Here is a 22,169-nt window from a genome sequence, read left to right on the forward strand (position 1 = left end):
CAGGCACCACCAAGGACACCACCACTTCCGGATCTGGAGGAAGAGGATAGTGGAGACTGATACGGTTCTATATTTACATTTTTTTGAGTGTATATTTTTAAGTTTCCCTTTTCTCCCTCTCATTAGTTTTTTTTTTTTCTTTGAATTGTTTTAACATGTTGTTTATGCCAGAGCAGATTTTATTTACAAAGGAGTTGGGCATTGGAGTTTAGGTATACATGCGTGTGCAAGTATAAATGTGGGAAAGGATGACAGCTCCTTTAAATTGTGGCTACAATATATTTAAATTGGCCAAGAAAGAGCATATTCTGATCCCACATTTCTATTTTTTTAAAATGTATTTTATTGTACCATGATTATTCACCTGTTGTTTTCTTCATAGGGATGGTTCTCAAGACGTCATCTGGAAAACGTTGACCGTGTAGAGGTGACATGGGTGAGAAACATGTCTCACGCTGCACACAACCACACAAATCTTGTCCCACTAGGCCAGGTGTTCCCAACATCGGCCCTCAAGTTCCCCCAACAGTTCATGTGTTCCAGGTCACCTAGCGGTTGAACATCACAAGTAGGCCATCATGGTAGAGTGAGGGTGTAAGCGCCACTTTCCACAGTAGAGGGGTTCAAGGTCTTAAAGCACATCCAAGGTAAACCTGCAGAAGAGAAAAAGGTTTAAAGAAAAGGTATAAAAGTGTGTTTCAAACTAGCTGCAAATGATTGGTCCAGGTACGCAACTTTGGAACAAACACAAGTGTCACAATATTGGAAGATTGGGGTACAGCATCTCACCTGAAGGGTTCTCAAGGTCACATCGCAGTGGGGGGTCCACATCACAAGTAGCGCATCTTGGTAGAGGGAGGGTGTAAGCGCCACTTTACACAGTAGAGGGGTTCAGGGGTTCAAGTACATCAAAGGTAAACCTGCGGAAGAGAAAGGGTATTTAATAAAAAGGTATGACAGTGTGTTTCATTCTAGCATCCAAAGAGGGGCCTAGGTACACAGCATTGGAACAAACACAAGTGTCACAACATTGGAAGATTGGGGTACAGCATCTCACCTGAGGGGTCTTTAGGTCACACCGCAGTGGGGGGTCCACATCACAAATAGGCTGTAATGGTAGAAGGGGAGTGGTGTAAGCGTCATTGACCACAGTACGGCAAAGACGGCTAACATTATGGAACCACCAAAGGGTAACGGATAAAAGAACTTCATGAACTTCCGTCATGAGTACAATAAAAAATAATTTTGAAAAAAAAAATCACAATATATTAATGTGGCTCTTTAAAAAAAGAAATAAATTATATATATATATATATATATATATATATATATATATATACACATACACACACACACAGTGGGGGGAAAAGTATTTGGACAGCCACTGATTGTCCAAGTTGACCCACTTAAAAAGATGAGAGAGGTCTGTAAATTCCATCATAGGTACACTTTAACTGTGAGAGACAGAATCTGAAAAGAAAAGAAAAAACAGGAAATCACATTGTATGATTTTTTAAACAATTTACTTGTATATTCTTGTGGGGCAGATGTAACATGTGCAGAGAGAGTTAGATTTTGGTGGGTTATTTTGTTTATGTGCAGGGTAAATACTGGCTGCTTTATTTTTACACTGCAATTTAGATTTCAGTTTGAACACACCCCACCCAAATCTATTTCTCTCTGCACATGTTACATCTGCCCCACCTGCAGTACACATGTTTTTTTGCCCATTAGCTAACAAATTTGCTGATGTGATCAGATCTTAATTAGGCCCCGTGTTTTGTCGGAAAGACGGTTTCTTAACATTATAGAAATCCGACAATAGGAAAGGAACCATTCCGACAAATTTTCTGCCGGAAACAGGGACATTGAATAGTCGGATCCAATCCGACAGTCAGAATTTGACAAAATTTTGTCAGAAAAGCCCCATTTTCCGACAATTTGAGAATTCCATCATCAATTGAATACACCCCTTAGATTAATAGAATTATTAGAATCGTGTTCTGATTAATACATCAATACGTGGGGTATGTACTGTTAGTAGATTCACCTATTTATAATAATTATCCACAGGACGCAGGGACCAATGGCCCATAAACATTTAATAGAAAAATGACCAAATGCAATAAAGTTCCATTGCTGATTAGTAATAAATATTGTTTGATGCACCTTCCCACCTACTTGAGCCTCTAACTCATTGGTGTTTCTACCATGGGTGTGGTGTGGGCCCCTGAGTCCACGGGGCCCACACCGCCCATAGAGCACCCATTTTGTTGTAACACTACCTTTCCGGAGCTACAGCTGCGCCAAAAATCCCATTAAAAATGGCCACAGCGTATGCGCAGTACGAGATTTGTCTCCAGACCATGGTAGGCACCATGTTTCCGTAGATCTGCGCATGCGCAGTAGACACCGGCTAAGTGCTGAAGCCTATGGCGCTATGGAGAGGAGGGGGCCCACCTTTTAAAAATGCCCCTGCTTTAACTCCTATCTTGGTACACAGCCCAGACACAAAACTATAGACAATAATAAATAAATCAATGAGATGTGAAGATCACCTGTAGATAACACTGAGATCCCTATCTTTAATCCTCATCATTTAACCCTAACATTAAATCAAACAGCATAATGGTATACCAGCACTCAAAGGGTTAATAGTAAAAAGAAGGTGGAATAAGTGCCAGTTGGAACAGAAATATCACTCCATTAGGTTGCCTTCAGAGGACTGGTATCTAGGCCTTTGCTGGTTAATGTGCCTGAGAAGGAACATTTTAAAGCCATCAGTCATAGCTCTGGAGATATTTGAGAGCCAGAAACCCAGGTCCCTTTAATTCTCCCCCCCCCCCCCCCCTTCCCTCCTTATCCCCCAATCACCTCTGAACATATAGGAAGAGGAAGAGATATTTGGACAATCCCCCTAGGGCAGTGGTTCCCAAACTTTGAATCGCGGTGCACCTAATTTTTTTTATGGGACCCTTAGGCCAAAAGTTTCATCTTGAGAAATATAGAAAGAAACATTAAATTAAGTAAATTGTGTTTAGAACTTTAGATGTCATCCATAGGTTCAGTTGAGTGATGCGGGACAAGATTTTCTTCTGTTTGTCCACATATGTTATAATTGACAGCCTCCAGCACTGGTTTTGCCTATTACATTGACCATAAAAATTTTAATTGGTCCTAGACCACCAATCCAAGGCAGCCCTGCAAGTGTCCTGAGGCATCCCAGGGTGCCACGGCCACAGTTTGAGAACCACTTCCCTAGGGTGTGTGGTTTTTTTTTAATATTTTTCCCTGTCAAACTAATGTACGACCCCTTGAAGATCTCTTTCCCATTTGATGGTTCAACTGATGGGTGCGTATGAACTATGAAGAGGCACCATGCAAGCCTTTCCACTGTCAGATGCATGGCTGTACACCAGTAAGGATTTGTGCCGGCATTAGCATATAGTCGCATATACAACACCAGTAAAAGATGCACACATGGAAGTGTCTGGCCCTTAGTTGAAGAATTAGGTTGAGCGTCATTGATCTCTCCGCTACATACAAAGATTTAGTAGCTCTGTGGGATCTGACCAGCATCTATAGTATGTATATATAGTATCTATAGTATAATCACATTTTTCTTTTCTTAACACATAAAAAAGAAAATGCTGCTCGACGCACAACTTGGAGAATCATATTAACCAAGCGTATTGAAAACAGATCATTTCCTCAAAGTCAAGGGAACGCCTTTGATCTTGCTTTTCCCACGAACAAAATATTAAATGTTCTTTATATAACAGAGTTTCATTCCTTTTCTCTTAATATGCATTAGAGACTCAGGCAGTTTTTCTAAGAATAATTCTATTGAAATATGAAGGAAACAAATGAATTCATCACGCAGCAATCTGAAGAAATACTGGGGGTCATTCCGAGTTGTTCGCTCGGTAAATTTTTTCGCATCGCAGCGATTTTCCGCTTAGTGCGCATGCGCAATGTCCGCACTGCGACTGCGCCAAGTAAATTTGCTATGCAGTTAGGAATTTTACTCACGGTTTTTTCTTCGTTCTGGTGATCGTAATGTGATTGACAGGAAGTGGGTGTTTCTGGGCGGAAACTGGCCGTTTTATGGGTGTGTGCGAAAAAACGCTACCGTTTCTGGGAAAAACGCGGGAGTGGCTGGAGAAACGGAGGAGTGTCTGGGCGAACGCTGGGTGTGTTTATGACGTCAAACCAGGAATGACAAGCACTGAACTGATCGCAGATGCCGAGTAAGTCTCGAGCTACTCAGAAACTGCACAGAGATGTCTTTTCGCTATATTGCGAATCTTTTGTTCGCAATTTTAAGAAGCTAAGATTCACTCCCAGTAGGCGGCGGCTTAGCGTGTGTAAAGCTGCTAAAAGCAGCTTGCGAGCGAACAACTCGGAATGAGGGCCATTGTGCATTCTTGATTCGTGATTAGCAGATCATGGGTCCTACAGATCTTCATTTGTGGTGAAACACAGACAATGTTTTTGCAGAGTACATTAAAGGCAATCAGTGCATTTTCTAGTTGTCATTTTTTTTATTTATTTATACCTATGTCTCATTTCCAGAGAGTTCTGTTAATAAATTACATGTTTATATAATGGAAATGGAAATGAAAATGTGTAATCAGAAAACACTATTTCATATAAACTTTCCCAAAAGATTTTGGGGAAGATTTATTGACATTTTTTTTTTTTACCAAAATAATGTGGAAAAGGGTATTTTCACACCTTTTTCATATTATTTTAGTTTCATTGATATGTATTAAAGGGCAGTTTTCGTAAAAAAAAAAAAAAAAAAATCTGCTTCAAACCCTTTAATTAACTTTTTTCTAGAAACCAGATTGCATACTTAATGGAAAATGTGATCTGGTTGAATATACAAAAATTATTACTGACATATTATCTGGGACGTATTTTCCCCGTTGTGGGATAATGTCAGTAGCTACAAGTGTGTAATCATATATACCTGTACTACGCAGTTATATATACAGGGACATAGATTGAAAACATCTGGGGTATAAATATCATGCGCAGCCAAGAAGCCTGGTATATGTAATACCTGCACAATGGGGGTCATTCCGAGTTGTTCGCTCGCAAGCTGCTTTTAGCAGCTTTGCACACGCTAAGCCGCCGCCTACTGGGAGTGAATCTTAGCTTATCAAAATTGCGAACGAAAGATTAGCAAAATTGTGAATAGACACTTCTAAGCAGTTTCTGAGTAGCTCCACACTTACTCGGCATCTGCGATCAGTTCAGTGCTTGTCGTTCCTGGTTTGACGTCACAAACACACCCAGCGTTCGCCCAGACACTCCTCCGTTTCTCCAGCCGCTCCCGCATTTTTCCCAGAAACTGTAGCGTTTTTTCGCACACACCCATAAAACGGCCAGTTTCCGCCCAGAAACACCCACTTCCTGTCAATCACATTACAATCACCAGAACGAAGAAAAAACCTTGTAATGCCGTGAGTAAAATACCTAACTGCATAGCAAATTTACTTGGCGCAGTCGCACTGCGGACATTGCGCATGCGCATTAGCGACTAATCGCTCCGTTGCGAGAAAAAAATAACGAGCGAACAGCTCGGAATGACCCCCAATGTCCCTAGCACATAAATAATGGCAGAGTGCTAAGAACTTGAATTGAAATACATATAGCAACATTTGTTGCCATTCTTTGCAGATAAGACTGAATTGACACATTATAAATACCAAGGCTGTCGTTAGATATTTGTTGCTATTCCATGCACACTAGGCAATACTATACTGAAAAAATTGTTATTACCACAAGAAAGTTAATAGACGTATTATAAGCATTAAGGCTGTGATTGAAACGTTATATCTTATATTCACTCCTCCATTTTTTATGGTTAATCCGTGAGATTAATATACACTATAACACACATAATATGTGGAATACTATTCGGGTGTAGGTGCAGTTACATATTGTACATAGAAATCTATGGCAAGGACAACAATACATTATTACCTATAGTGGATATACATATAAACAATTGGGGATATAAACATTTGTATTCATCATAAGAGTATATTGAATATACAAGAAATAATAGGCGGCACACAAATTGGTTTTAATTATATTTTATTTTCACACAAGACAGAAATCTGTCTAATAAAGTTTCTTTTTTCTTCACGTTTTTCTATTTCTATATTGTTTTTAAATATTTCGCTTTAGTATGGCCGAATAATTAGGCCATAATAATATCATAGGTGGAACATAAGTTAGGAATATTCCACGTGGATATTGGTCATCTTCGTTTGAGAATATGTACTCAGTAATGAGTCTATGAAATTATTAAATTATTTGTAAATGGGATGGAGTGCACCCCAAGAAACTGGTCCCTGTTACAATTTTTCTTTTCTATATATTTTTGGATCAGTGGGTAGCACCGATATTCACATACATATGTGTTATGCACATTAAGAACTAAATATATAATTCCCAATATTAAAATCTATTGCTATTACAAACTCCAGGTGCGGGATTTTCTCTTGCAAAAATGAATATACAAAAAAAAAAAAAAGAGTAAAAACGTTACCGTACTGAGGCCTGTGATAAAAGCGCTATCTTCAGATCTGATAGCGCAATCACAGGGCTCACAGTGAACCCCTGTACCACTTCACAGCTGTTGTACAGCATAGGTAAATGCATGAGGGGGGGGTGTTCCAGTTGCCCAGAAACCCTCCTCCTCTTGGCCAGTGGCTCAAATTATGACAACAATAGCAATAGTAAATAATACGATTATTAGAGCTGCCACCATATCATGCAGTTTAAGGGACAGAGCAGAGCTGCTGCACATGCCCAGTGGTGGCAGTTTATTCTACCTAGTGTTCCGTGTGTGGATGAGTCCTCAATCAGTGCACTGGACCAGAGAGCAGCTACCAGGAAGAAGAGACAGGAGCCTTACCATGAGGTGGGAGAATGTGTGCTCAGAAAGTGCAGTACTGGTTCTATTATGTTTGTGTATGTATGTATTATTTAAATATGTTTGCTACAGCCTATTCTATTGTGTTAGATATTAATACTGTATTCCATACAGTATCCAGTGTATAAAAACACCAATGTTTACATTAAAATCCACAGTTGTTACTGGGTTCTTCTACCGCTCCTCCAGACTCCCACACTTGTTCCAATGTTCCGCAGTGTGGGAGAGTGTGGCTTGCACTTGGAAACCCCCTTCTAGAAATCCTGCATTTGCCGCTGTACAGGATCAGCTATGCGTGTCTGATGGACGCACAAACTGATCACTGTGTAAACAAAACAAAAAAAAATACTGTACCTACTGTACCTGCACCCAGGGACCGGTGATAAGAGATGAGGGTTGCCGGTCATTGGACCCTACAGGTCATTGGACCCTACAGCAGCCCCTGTGACCCCCGGTGCAGTAAAGTGATGCTGCAAAACGGCAGCTCACTTTACAGCACCAGGGGTCAGAGCAGGAAGTGATTCTGAAGACCGGCAGCCCTCCAATCACTGGTTCCCCTGGGTCTACTGAGTATGAGCAGTGGGGGGGGGGGGGGGTTTGCGGAGCAGGGGGTAGTCATGATTAGAGTGAACCTGGGAGGTGGCGGTAGCGAAAAATCCCAGAAAAGTCTGCAGAGTGGCATCGCATGGGCAGAGCTTCCTCGCTAGCTCCGTCCCTGTATGCAATAATTTATATATTCTTAAAATGTATTCAATTATCGCATTGCGGATTGCATCCTTAGATGCGGATTGTGATAAATCGGCCCCTTTGTGTTAAAACAGCCATCTGTCTCATAGAATTATGCTATGGAACAACGGAGCAAATCCAGAGGTGAATGCTAATGGCTCAACCACTGGCTTCTATGTATGCAGCGCCTGTGTGACATTACGCCAAAGCCATAGGAGGAGTCTGAAGTAAAAATACGCCCACTGCCACTGATGTGTAGACAAGCCTCCTGGCTTGACCATAGTCCCTGAAAATTTCTTTCTTGTGTGACTGCTCCCCATCCTCAGAGGCTTGCGTCCGTGGTCACTAGAACCCAGGCTTGAATTCCGAACCTGCGACCCTCTAGAAGGTGAGCACTCTGCAGCCACCACAGGAGAGACACCCTGGCCCTGGGGGACAGGCATATTTTCTGATTTATCTGTAGATGGGACCCGGACCACTTGTCCAGAAGGTGCCACTGAAATGTCCTCGCATGGAACCTGCCAAAGGGGATGGCCTCGTAGGCCGCCACCATTTTTCCCAGAACTCGAGTGCCTTGATGAACTGACACTCTTTTTGGTTTTAGCAGGTCTCTGACCATGTTCTGGAGTTCCTGGGCTTTTTCCATTGGGAGAAAAACCCTCTTCTGTTCCGTGTCCAGAATCATGCCTAAGAATGATAGCCGATTCACTTGGAATCAATTGTGACTTTGGTAGATTTAGAATCCAACCATGCTGCTGCAGCACTCTCAGGGAGAGCGACACGCTGTTCAGCAATTGATCTCTCGATCTCGCTTTTATCAGGACATCGCCCAAGTACGGGATAATTGTGACTCCCTGCCTGAGCAGGAGCACCATCATTTCCGCCATTACCTTGGTGAAAATCCTCGGGGCCGTGGAAAGCCCAAACGGCAACGTCTGAAACTGGTAATGACAGTCCTGTACAGCGAATCTCAGGTACGCCTGATGAGGAGGATATATGGGGACATGAAGGTATGCATCCTTTATGTCTAGTGACACCATAAAATCCCCCCCTTCCAGGCTGGAGATCACTGCCCGGAACTATTCCATCTTGAATTTTAACTTTTTCAAGTACAGGTTTAGGGATTTTAGATTCAGAATGGGTCTGACCGAGCCATCCGGTTTCGGGACTACAAACAGGGTTGAATAGTACCCTTTCCCCTGTTGGACTAGGGGAACCTTGATAATCACTTGCTGTTGGCACAGCTTTTGAATTGCAGCTAACACTATTTCCCTCTCGGGGGGAGAAGCTGGCAAAGCCGACTTAAAAAATCGTCGAAGAGGCACTTCTTCGAATTCCAGTTTGTAGCCTTGGGATATGATTTCCATTGCCCAAGGATCCACGTCTGACAGAACCCAGACCTGGCTGAAGAGTCAAAGACTTGCCCCCACCGGTGCGGACTCCCTCAGTGGAGGCTCAGCGTCATGCGGTGGATTTAGTAGAAGCCGGGGAGGACTTCTGCTCCAGGGAACTAGCCCGTAGCGGGCATTCTTTTCCCTCTACCCTTACCTCTGGCGAGGAAGGAAGAGCCCCAACCTCTTCTGGACTTATGCGACCGAAAGGACTGCATCTGATATTGTGGAGTTTTCTTTTGCTGTGGGGGAACATAAGGCAAAAAAAGAGATTTACCCGCGGTAGCTGTGGAAACCAGGTCCGCGAGACCTTCTTCAAATAAAACCTCACCCTTGTAAGGTAAAACCTCCATATGCCTCTTTGAGTCGGCATCACCCGTCCATTGGCGGGTCCACAGGGCTCGCCTAGCCGCAATCGCCATGGCGTTGGCTCTCGAACCTAGCAGCCCAACGTCTCTCTGAGCATCTCTCATATATAAGACTGCGTCTTTAATGTGACCTAAGGTCAATAAAATGGTATCCCTATCTAGGGTATCAATGTCAGCTGACAAGGTATCTGTCCAAGCTACAACCGCGCTACATACCCATGCCGATGCTATTGCCGGCCTGAGCAAGGCACCCGTATGTGTATAAATAGATTTTAAGGTAGTTTCCTGTCTGCGATCAGCAGGATCCTTGAGGGCTGCCGTGTCTGGAGACGGTAGCGCCACCTTCTTGGACAAGCACGTTAAAGCCTTGTCCACCCTGGGCGAGGATTCCCACCGTACCCTGTCCTGTGCAGGGAAAGGATACGCCATAAGAATCCTCTTGGGAATCTGCAGCTTTTTGTCCAGAGTTTCCCAATCCTTTTCAAATAATTCATTAAGTTCATGAGATGGGGGAAAGGTTACCTCGGGTTTATTTTCCTTATACATGCATACCCCCGTGTCAGGGACAGAGGGGTCATCAGTGATATGCAAAACATCTTTTATTGCAATAATCATATAATGAATACTTTTTGCCACCCTTGGTGGTAACCTTGCATCATCGTAGTCGACACGAGTCAGAATCCGTGTCGGTATCAGTGTCTGCTATTTGGGATAGGGGACGTTTTTGAGACCCTGAAGGGCCCTGTGACACAGTCAAAGCCATGGATTGACTCCCTGCATTTTCCCTGGACTCTGCTTTGTCCATCCTTTTATGTAATAAGGTCACATTTGCTTTAAAACATTCCACATGTCCAACCAATCAGGTGTCGGCGTTGCCGACGGAGACACCACAATCATCTGCTCCACCTCCTCCTTAGATGAGCCTTCCGCTTCAGACATGCCAACACACTAGTACCGACACCCCCACACACACAGGGATATATTTATATAGAGACAGTTCCCCAATAAGGCCCTTTGGAGAGACAGAGAGAGAGTATGCCAGCACACACCCAGCGCCAACAGACACTGGAAACAAATTCCCAGATAAATAGTGCTTTTATATAATTATATGTATATAATACACTCACTGCACCTTACAAGTGCCCCCCCCCCCCCGCCCTCTCTTTTCTGCCCTGTGTCACCGTGTTCAGCAGGGGAGAGTCCGGGGAGCCAGCTTCTCTGTAGTGCTCTGTGGAGAAAATAGTGCTGGTTAGTGCTGACGGATCAAGTTCCACCCCCCCCCCCCCCCCCCCCAGCGGCGGGCTTCGGTCCCGCTCAATTTTGTAATACTGGCGGGGGATTATAATTTATAATATATACTGCCTCCGCAGCCTATATGTGCCTGGTATCCAGTCCTAGAGGTCTATTATTGCTGCCCAGGGCACCTCCGCTGCGCCCTGCACCCATCAGTGCCTGCCGTGTGTGTTGTGTGTGGGAGCAATGGCACGCAGCGTTACCACTGCGCGTTACCTCAGAGAAGTCTTCTTTCTTCTTATACTCACCCGGCTTCTATCTTCCGGCTCTGTGAGGAGGACGGCGGCACGGCTCTGGGATGAACGGCGAGGGGAGACCTGCGTTCCGACTCCCTCTGGAGCTAATGGTGTCCAGTAGCCTAAGAAGCAGAGCCTATCATTTAAGTAGGTCTGCTTCTCTCTCCTCAGTCCCACGATGCAGGGAGTCTGTTGCCAGCAGTGCTCCCTGAAAATAAAAAACCTAACAAAATAATTTTTCAGAGAAACTCAGGAGAGCTCCCCTGTAATGCACCCAGTCTCCTCTGGGCACAGGATCTAACTGAGGTCTGGAGGAGGGGCATAGAGAGAGGAGCCAGTGCATACCCATTTTAAAGTTCTTTGTAGTGCCCATGTCTCCTCCGGAAGCCCGTCTATACCCCATGGTCCTTACGGAGTCCCCAGCATCCTCTAGGACGTAAGAGAAATAGATCCGCACATGTGTAATGCAACTCCTGCCCATGCTCAGATAACACAACATTTATGTAATACTCTGAATCAGTCTCCAAGTTTTATTATGGCAGTTTGCAAAAAGCTTAGATTGATTTTGCTAACCATGGGGGTCATTCCGAGTTGATTGCTCACTAGCAGTTTTTATCAGCCGTGCAAACGCTATGCCGCCTCCCACTGGGAGTGTATTTTAGCTTAGCAGAAGTGCAAACGAAAGGATCGCAGAGCAGCTACAAAATAATTTTGTGCAGTTTCAGAGTAGCTTCAGACCAACTCAGCGCTAGCGATCACTTCAGACTATTCAGTTCCTGTTTTGACGTCACAAACATGCCCTGCGTACGCCCAGCCATGCCTGCGTTTTTCCTGGCACACCTGCGTTTTTCCGAACACTCCCTGAAAACGGTCAGTTGACACCCAGAAACGCCCTCTTGTGGCCAGCAGTGCGATTGAAAAGCTTCGCTAGACCTTGTGTGAAATTACATCGTTCGTTGTAATAGTACGACGCGCATGCGCATTGCGCTGCATACGCATGCGCAGAAGTGCCGTTTTTTGCCTGATCGCTGCACAGCGAACGAAAGCAGCTAGCAATCAACTCGGAATGACCCCCCATGTACCTAGACATCCACGTGTCAGGCATGCAATACCGGAGTATGGGGGTCCGAGTTGTTCGCTCGTTGCCGATTTTCGCAACGGAGCGATTAATGCGAAAATGCGCATGCGCATGGTACGCAGTGCGCATGCGCTAAGTATTTTAGCTCAAAACTTAGTAGATTTACTCACGGCAGAAAAACTTAGTAGATTTACTCATGGCAGAACTAAGAATTTTCATTGTTGAAGTGATCGGAGTGTGATTGACAGGAAGTGGGTGTTTCTGGGCGGAAACTGACCGTTTTCTGGGAGTGTGCGGAAAAACGCAGGCGTGCCAGGATAAAACGCGGGAGTGTCTGGAGAAACGTGGGAGTGGCTGTCCGAACGCAGGGCGTGTTTGTGACGTCAAACCAGGAGCGAAACTGGCTGAGCTGATCACAGTGTAGGAGTAAGTCTCAAGCTACTCAGAAACTGCTAAGAATTTTCTATTCGCAATTCTGCTAATCTTTCGTTCGCAATTCTGCTAAGCTAAGATACACTCCCAGAGGGCGGCGGCTTAGCGTGTGCAATGCTGCTAAAAGCAGCTAGCGAGCGAACAACTCGGAATCACCCCCAATATACGATCACCAGCATCATTATTTTCAACAAAGTTTAACCAATATTTAATAAAAGTGAATTTTATTCATTAAGCGTACTTTGCACTCTTGGTGCATTTTTTGCAAATTTCAGTTTGCTCTTGGGTGCACACCCACTAAGTTACACCCCAATAAGTTACCGCACCCCATTATTTTCAACATACCATATATATTATTGAGGTGGTACATTTAATTTTTCACTTGAATAAAATCAGGACTGCGCTCAGAGTCTAACTCCCCCCTTTTATGAATGGCAGGAAAGCAGATGGGCATCACTAGCTGGGGACAGGTGAATGTGGTGGGCCAATCAGAGAAGGAGGGTGGGACTAAGCAGCTTGAGACAGGGAGTGGTACAAAGCATTGTGCCATGGGAAAAAAATATCACTGCATCACTGCCGGAACTTTACCATTGGCCATTGGTGACTACCTATTGATGGGCAATCAAGGTCATAAGGAGAACAAATTTTACAAACCTCCAATAAGTTGTAGTATGTAGGGAAAATGCAAAGACATGTATACTGAATAGGAAGAAATTTATTTAAATATCATTTAGACTAAAATAAGAAAATGTATTTTCCTTCTGGCAGATCAAACCTTGAGTTGTAAATGGGTCCATCTCACCACTGTACATCACCTTCCAATACATTAGGAAATTGCCAGGCATAAGCAATAAATAGGGATCCAGGATATACAGATGAAGCCATCTTTATCTTGGCCTTTTATAGGATTAATTGAGCCAGGGCAGTCGGACTTAATCCCCTGCTGTAATGACTTAATTCCCTGATGTATTGTTCTCTCTGTATTGTATTGCATCTGAGAACAATAGATGAAGGGCTTATTCTAATAAACCATGGTGTGCCTAGGTGCAGCAGAGAAGCCTAGATGATTGTGGATCTATCTGTATTTTCTTTATTATCCTCTTCTATTACTGTCTTTCTTTTTTCTACAAAGCTGTGGATTTGCAGCATAAAATTGCCATATGGGGTCAGGATTTCCTAAACTAAAACGCAAGTGTGTTGCGATTGAGTTGGAAGCGTGTAACTGCCTGCAGCTGCGATCCTGTACGTAGTCAAAATGGCTCCAGTATCTCAGTTCCATCACCCAGTCCGCACAACTATGGAAAAGTTATAAAAACAGGATATATATGATATCCCGGCAGATGGGATGCCAGCGGTGATACAGTATGACCAACATCGGCAGCCGGAAGTAGAGAATTCAGATAGGGGTCGGTCACATCACAGGAAGTGACATCATGGGATGGTGCATGGTTTCCTTTCCTAGAGATACTGTGTCGTTGAAAGATCAATACAGAATTATAAATAGTTTCAAGAAAAACAGACTTCTTATTGCTATCAATGGAGAAACCATATAAAGTACTTGCTGTAATGTACTGTTAATTTATCAATGAAATCATCAAGTCAACTGCTTATGTTTATGACGGGAATTATTGTCAAACTGATAGAAATATGAATTTGACTGTTGACATATGGTTAAGTTTGTCCAGAAAATATATACAGCAAATAAATTAAAATGCAGCACTACTTTTTAATGTAGTTAAAACAGTTTATTATTTTTGCAACTTAAGTACCTCCTAAATGAGGTATGAATCAGCTATTGCACATCCACAGCCATAAAGAACTATGGTGGTTATTCCGAGTTGATCGCAGCCAGCAACTTTTTGCTGCTGCTGCGATCAACTAGTCCCCGCCTATGGGGGAGTGTATTTTAGCTTAGCAGGGCTGCGATCGCTTGTGCAGTCTGCTAAGCTAAAAAAATTAAAGCAGAAGTAGACTAGCCCTGGACATACTTAACCTGTGCGACAATCTCTGCGATGCTGGGGCCGGCATTGACGTCAGACATCCGCCCTCCGTTCTGCTGGACACGCCTGCGTTTTCCTTACCACTCCCCGAAAAAGGTCTCCAACGGTCCGGATCCGCCCGGGAACGCCTTCTTCTTGTGACCGCTTCCTTCGTTAGACGCGATGTAACCCGGTGACCCCTGTCGCCAGGCAACATTGCGCTCGCGCATTGCGGCCACCGCGCATGCACATTCCGGATCTGTTCACACCACAGTAATAAACAGCTGCGTGCGAACGGGTCGGAATGACCCCCTATAGGCAGAGCTGCAATGCGCAATATGCAAAAAAGGTGATGTTGAACTCTTTGGGGTATATTTTCTAAACGTCGATTCTGTCAACGATTCTGTAGGTGATTTCAATGTCGATTTAAATCAACTCAAATTGACTATTTTAATGTCCAAATCGCTCTTTTATAAACATTAAATTTTGAAGTTTACAATTTTGGAGATTTCTGTGTCGGTTTTGTGTTGGATTTTTGTTTGATTTCCAAACCGACCTTTAGTACTATAAATCCTGGGATCCGGTAGTCGTCCAAGTAAATGTACCGATGTTTGGTCTTACTCAGCCGCTGCGATCACTTCAGCCTGCCCAGTGCCGGAATTGACATCAGACACCCGCCCTGCATACGCTTGGACACGCCTGCGTTTTTCCAAACACTCCCAGAAAACGGTTAGTTGCCACCCACAAACGCCCTCTTCCTGTCAATCTCCTTGCGATCGGCTGTGCGAATGGATTCTTCGTTACACCCATTGCTGAGCAACGATCCGCTTTGTACCCGTACAACGCGCCTGCACATTGCGGTGCCCTACACATGTGCAGTAGTTACCTGATCGATGCGCTGCGAAAAACAGCAGCGAGTAATCAACTCTGCATGACCCCCCTGATACAGACGCTTTATGTGACTCACGCAGTAATACAATAGCAGTGTAATGTTTTCTCATAATAATAATAGTTTATTAACCGAACATGGGCCCTCATTCCGAGTTGTTCGCTCGCAAGGCGATTTTAGCAGAGTTACACACGCTAAGCCGCCGCCTACTGGGAGTGAATCTTAGCTTCTTAAAATTGCGAACGAAGTATTCGCAATATTGCGATTACAAACTACTTAGCAGTTTCAGAGTAGCTTCAGACTTACTCGGCATCTGCGATCAGTTCAGTGCTTGTCGTTCCTGGTTTGACGTCACAAACACTCCCAGCGTTCGCCCAGACACTCCTCCGTTTCTCCGGCCACTCCTGCGTTTTTTCCGGAAACGGTAGCGTTTTTTCCCACACGCCCATAAAACGGCCTGTTTCCGCCCAGTAACACCCATTTCCTGTCAATCACACTACGATCGCCAGACCGATGAAAAAGCCGTGAGTAAAATTACTAAGTGCACAGCAAATTTACTTGGCGCAGTCGCAGTGCGGACATTGCGCATGCGCATTAAGCGGAAATTCGCTGCGATGCGAAGATTTTTACCGAGCGAACAACTCAGAATGAGGGCCATGGACTCCAGAGTTGCTGCAGCTTTCATCCCAAGTAAATTACAGACCAAGCTACATAAGTGGTTAATAATATGATTTGGGAAATAATTGTGATGCTTCCAGAAGTGACTAAAATCAAGAAAAACAACTTTTAATTACTTTTATTTTTTAAAAGAGCAAAGATTTTATTTCACAGTACGTTTGCAGGATGTAAGGACAGATCAGGACACTTGGGAGGTCTGCCAAATATGTTACGCTGTCAGAAGTAATGTGCTCATCAAATATTGGCGATGTGTATAATAGAGAAACGCTACAGATATAAGTTTGTTATTAATTCGTGATTCAGTGAAATATACAGTATGTGGGTTCCTGGTACTCATCACTAAAAAATATTGGGTTCTACTTCCTACCTCACTGTTTCTGAGCACCATCATAATGTAAGTTTTGGTGTAAAATCTAAAACAGAGGAAAATTATAATAATTAAAAAAATTGTTTTGTAACCAAACATTTTGCTTTGCCATGGACTCAGACCACCCCATAAACCCCTTATATGCTCTTCAGACCACCCCATAAACCCCTTACATGCTCTTCAGACCACCCCATAAACCCCTTACATGATCTTCAGATAACCCCATAAACCCCTTACATGCTCTTCAGACCACCCCATAAACCCCTTACATGCTCTTCAGACCACCCCATAAACCCTTACATGCTCTTCAGACCACCCCATAAACCCCTTACATGATCTTCAGATAACCCCATAAACCCCTTACATGCTCTTCAGACCACCCCATAAACCCCTACATGCTCTTCAGACCACCCCATAAACCCCTTACATGCTCTTCAGACCACCCCATAAACCCCTTACATGCTCTTCAGACCACCCCATAAACCCCTTACATGCTCTTCAGACCACTCCATAAACCCCTTACATGCTCTTCAGACCACCCCATAAACCCTTACATGCTCTTCAGACCACCCCATAAACCCTTACATGCTCTTCAGACCACCCCATAAACACCTCACATGCTCTTCAGACCACCCCATAAACCCCTTACATGCTCTTCAGACCACCCCATAAGCCCCTTAAATGCTCTTCAGACCACCCCATAAACCCCTTAAATGCTCTTCAGACCACCCCATAAACCCCTTACATGCTCTTCAGACTACCCCATAAACCCTTACATGCTCTTCAGACCACCCCATAAACCACTTAAATGCTCTTCAGACCACCCCACAAACCCATTACATGCTCTTCAGACCACCTTATAAACCCCTTACATGCTCTTCAGACCACCTCACAAGGTATGAGTTACATGGAGGCGGCGACTATCTGAACGCAGAACAGCAAAGTTAGCAGCCCAGCGATCAGGTCTGAATCACCCCCATGAAGTGGAGCATACAGCGGACCAGCCGGTCATGTATGTAGGCAGGTAATGTGGGATATCCCATGGTCTCCCACGGAGTTGTGTTCTACACATCCATGTATTACTGTGGCACTAGAAAGAGTGCCAAGATGGTGCCACACATGTGCAGACTATAACAGAATCTTGGTAAACGAGATATTTCGTGTTATGGGGCATCATGGTTATAGCGCAGTAGGGCACTCCATATTCCAAGGCACACCAGAAGCTCTATCAGAAACATTTATCGAAACAGACGTTTTGCTTAATACACTTATACCCCTATCACGCTGCAGAGCTGGGTCCCAATTGTGATTTTGTACATGAGTCCTTCCCGAGTGCGACCCGGCTTCAGACCACTTTCAGACTGGTGGGCCGGCCCGGCTTATTGGGTTGGTGATGTCACCACTGCCAGATCCAAAACTGGCGTTTGAAGATGAGATCACTTCCAAGCATCGGCTCTTCCTATGGTGTGAACGGGTCCTGGGTCGCATTGACCTGGCTTACCCGTTCACTGCACCACGAGCCTGGTTGAACCCGTGTTCAACCCAACTCAATACCCAGGTTGAAATACTAGGTCGCTAGACCCGGGTAATTTCAACAGGGTGTTTTTACACGGGTGGTCTTCTGTTTGCCGGCGGTCGGGCTCCCGGCGCTCAGTATACCGGCGCCGGGAGCCCGACCGCCGGCTTACCGACACTTATTTTCCCTCGTGGGGGTCCACGACCCCCATAGAGGGAGAATAAAATAGTGTGGCGCGCGTAGCGCGCCACCGTGCCCGTAGCGTGGCGAGCGCAGCGAGCCCGCAAGGGGCTCATTTGCGCTCGCCAAGCTGTCGGTAAGCCGGCGGTCGGGCTCCCGGCGCCGGGATGCTGGTCGCCGGGAGCCCGACCGCCGGCCACCCGTAGTGAACCCTTTTTACACTGCACAATAGGCCTAATTCAGATCTGATCGCTGGGCTGCATTTTTTGCAGCCCTGCGAACAATTAGTTGCCGCCTTCAGGAGGGGTGTATTTTCGCTGTGCAAGTGTGCGATTGCATGTGTAGCTGAGCTGCTTGTGCAGTCTCTGCGCAGCCCAGGACTTACTCTTCCGGTGCGATTGAATCCTGCTGATCGGGGCCGGAGCTGACGTTAAACACCCTCCCTGAAGACGCCTGAGCCCGACTGCATTTGTCCGGACACTTCCTGAAAACGGTCAGTTGCCACCCACAAACGGCCTCTTCCTGTCAATAAACTTTCGAACGCACATGTGAAAGGATCCTTTCCACCATCCCGTCGCTGATCGTCGAAACCCGTTTTAGCCATCCGACGCACCGGCGAATTGCGGTGCATACGCATGCGCAGTTTGGATCTGATCACCCGCTGTGATCAGCGATCAGATCTGAATTACCCCCTATATACCAAGTTGCTGCACGTTCATGTGCAGTATCCCGGGATATTTATGGCAGTGTTAAAGGGATATTAGTTAAATCTCTTGACCTTGGTTTTAAATGCCCTGTACAAATTTGGAGGACCTGCCTGGTGAGTACACATTATATTTGGGCACAGAGACGCTGGTTGCCAGCAGCAGGATTAATGAAGATGTATTAACCCCGTTCACCGCTGATGGTTTTCTCGCCCCCGTGCTGAGGCCATTTTCCGATGTTTGCACTTGCGACATTTCATTATCAATATCACTGATTTATTTTTTAAATAGTACAAATTATTCCTTAATTTTTTGCTTTTCAGAAGATTTAGTATTTTCTGAAGAGAACATTTGTCCTTGTGCTCATTGTAACGCAGCAAATAAAACTGAACTAAACTGGCCAAATAAGTGTTTTGAACATTTGAGATATCGATAAAGTGAACTAAAAGCAAATGTGAATTTTATGTTCCACAGACACCCCAAATAAATACTTTGTCATATTTTCTTCGGCATGTACGCACCGGCGGCATTTGCTGCACCTCCCCCCTGCTGCCGGCATGTCCCCAGCGAGGGGAAGGTGAATTAATAACAACCAGGATTGGACTGGCCCACAGGGGTGCAGGGGAAACCACCGGTGGGCCCTACTGCCTGGGGACCCACGCCTTCCTCTAGGGATCAGGTTCCAGACTATGCTGTTACTAATCTAGTACATTATCATGCATGCACTACAGTACTTACTGTATATACTTATCTAGGGGACCAACCCATGCAAAATGGTTAGGCAAACCAATGTGGCGGCTGGGCACACCCCCTTGAGAAACTGGCCACACCCCTAAACATGGGCCTGTCCCACTGTATTTCCCCGGTGGGCCATACATGTCCCAGTCCGACTCTGATAGTAACTATAACTGGATGGGGGGGGGGACTTGAGAGGGCAGATGTCAGGGTCATTTACTAGTTATACATAATCATAACTGAGCGGTCAGATTTAATGGGAGTTATTAAGCTTACTGGGTAAAGGACTGTGGATACGGCCAATGACCATTTACCGATATAACAGAAAGGTGCCAAAGGCTGACTCCTCCTCCTTCTATTCTCCTCATTTTAGTTATCCGCCGTGTGATTGGCTGGGGAGACACCGCAGCAAGAACCTATAAGCCACAGACAGGGTTACAGCAACTAATGGGCCTGATATGGATTTGTATGCAAACCCGATGGTTTCCATACAAATCTGATGGTTTGCGGTCTACTCATGCACAGAACGGGCCCTGCATGATTGCTCTCAGTTACCCCTTAGCCGCAGCACTTGGGGGGGCAGAGCAGGGATTGTTCTACAAAATGGGGGGCATGTTGCCCCAGTTTTGCAGGTATGTCGTCGGAGGCAGCCTACCTGGACCCAGCCGACCTGTTCCGTTGACCTGTCTAAGTAAGCTTCGGCTTACGCAGACTGGCTGAAGGATGTGACCCGGTCGCAATGGTCACAAAGGTGATATTTATTTTGTGTATTTATTAACAGTTTCTTATATAGCGCAGCAAATTCCGTTGCGCTTTAATGCTTTAAGGACATGATGCTGCGTCTTTGAATGCAGCACTCAGATCGCAGATGCCTATCTCCTACAGATGCCTCCTGCTGCATTCACATTTTATTGTACAGTATTGCACAGCTGCTTCCCTGCGCCTCTCTGCGGCAAAGTGCGATGACAGATGAGGTCTATTATAGCTGTACTGTATATTGGGGGTCATTCCGAGTTGATCGCTCGCTGCTGATTTTCGCAGCGCAGCAATCCGGTGAAAAAAAGGCATTTCTGCACATGTGTATGCCCCGCAATGCGCACGCGTGACATACGGGTACAAAGCTCTTTGTGGTTGTGCTCAGGTTCTAGCAAAGTTTTCCTTCGCACTGGCGGCCGCAAGAAGATTGACAGGAAGGTACTTGGTATGAGGTCACTGCCAACGCGTTTCGTCATTCAGACTTCAGACTACCTTTACCCCTTGATGAAGTCTGAATGACGAAACGCGTTGGAAAACCCTGGCAGTGACCTCATACCAAGTTAAGCAAAAATCTTTTTATTTTTTAACTGATATTATATTGTATTGTGTATATTGTTTTTATCCCAATTTTTAAAAAGTTTTTTTCTGCTCAAATTTTATCTTAATTCAATTTTTATGTTTTAAAATTGTACTTAACAAATTTTTTATAGATCTACCCTTTCTGATTATTCTTTTAGCACAAATACTATATATTTTTATCCAACTATTTTTACTGCATCTCTCTTAGACACCACTGGTCGCTATATCCCCCCCCCCCCCCCCCCCCTGTGTGTTAATATATATATATATATATATATATATATATATATTATATAGATATATAATATAATATATCTATATATGTGTCTATCTCAGTAGGGGAACCAACAATATGTGATCTTGAATTTTGGATAAGGGATACTCAACCTGTATAATATGTGGTCTATTATGACTGTAATAGAGATGATAGGATACAGTAGATTTAGCACAGGAAAGTATTCCATGGCAACTTCAGCGTCTGTGACACAGTTATTATAGCTGCTGGCATTCTGACTGGCTGGATGAGTTAATATCAGCAAAGGAGAGTTGCATTGAAGCTGCTACTTCTACAAGAGACGGTCTTGAAACACGAACCTAGAACCCGTCGGAGCAATCTTTCAGAAAAGAGCGAGAAACAAGAAAATGCTAAATTAAACAATTACTGTACTTCCAAATCAATAGCAAAGCAATTATTTACCTGCGCATTCTACAAAGTGAGTCACCTGTGTGGGTGCCGCCGGCAGATCAGATTTAGAAGTATTGATTTTTCCTTTCTTTTATTTTTTGCACAAAAATACTGTGTACAATTCTCTGTAACTGTATCAGCGCCGCTCTTCTGGAAATCCAGCACTAGAGGACTATAAATAATGACATCCGGACTATAGGTCGACCTCTAATGGTCGACCTTCATTGGATTGACATGGTCAAAAGGTCAACAGTCGACACAAGTTATTTTATATTATTTTAAAAAAACAATTCTACTCTTTCATACCATCCATGTGGACTACGATAGGGAATAGTAACTTGCCTGAAGCATGGTGGCCAAAGTGAGCTATACAAAGGGACACGGTACACTAATGGGGGGGGGGGGGGTAGTCATAGAAAAGTGAGAAAACACTCATGAAACCCCCAAAAGATGGTGTCAACATGTTACATGTCGACTGATGTCTGTATTTTATTAAAATGCTGTGGTCGGGATATAATAAGCTTTGCTGCCTTCTCAGCGTTCCATTGACATCTCCACAGTAACCGCTCCTGGCGCTGCCATTCGCTTCCGTTGTTTTCTCCCCTGCCCTCGATGGTATGAACTT

At 44.5% G+C, this 22,169-nt stretch overlaps 1 long non-coding RNA gene across 1 annotated transcript in view; it reads right to left on the bottom strand.

Annotated features, from left to right (window-relative positions):
* Positions 1-357: 357 nt before the first annotated feature.
* The window catches only part of LOC134943262 (uncharacterized), a 72,909-nt gene continuing 51,097 nt past the window's right edge, over positions 358-22,169 (bottom strand). The window contains exons 2-5 of the long non-coding RNA XR_010181442.1: positions 1,407-1,470; positions 1,058-1,108; positions 790-920; positions 358-653 (exon numbers count right to left, since the gene is read on the bottom strand). This is a non-coding gene — a long non-coding RNA (uncharacterized LOC134943262). The remainder of the gene's footprint in view (positions 654-789; positions 921-1,057; positions 1,109-1,406; positions 1,471-22,169) is intronic.

The sequence above is a fragment of the Pseudophryne corroboree genome, chromosome 7 (assembly GCF_028390025.1).
Source record: "Pseudophryne corroboree isolate aPseCor3 chromosome 7, aPseCor3.hap2, whole genome shotgun sequence".
Taxonomy (NCBI): Eukaryota; Metazoa; Chordata; class Amphibia; order Anura; family Myobatrachidae; genus Pseudophryne; species Pseudophryne corroboree.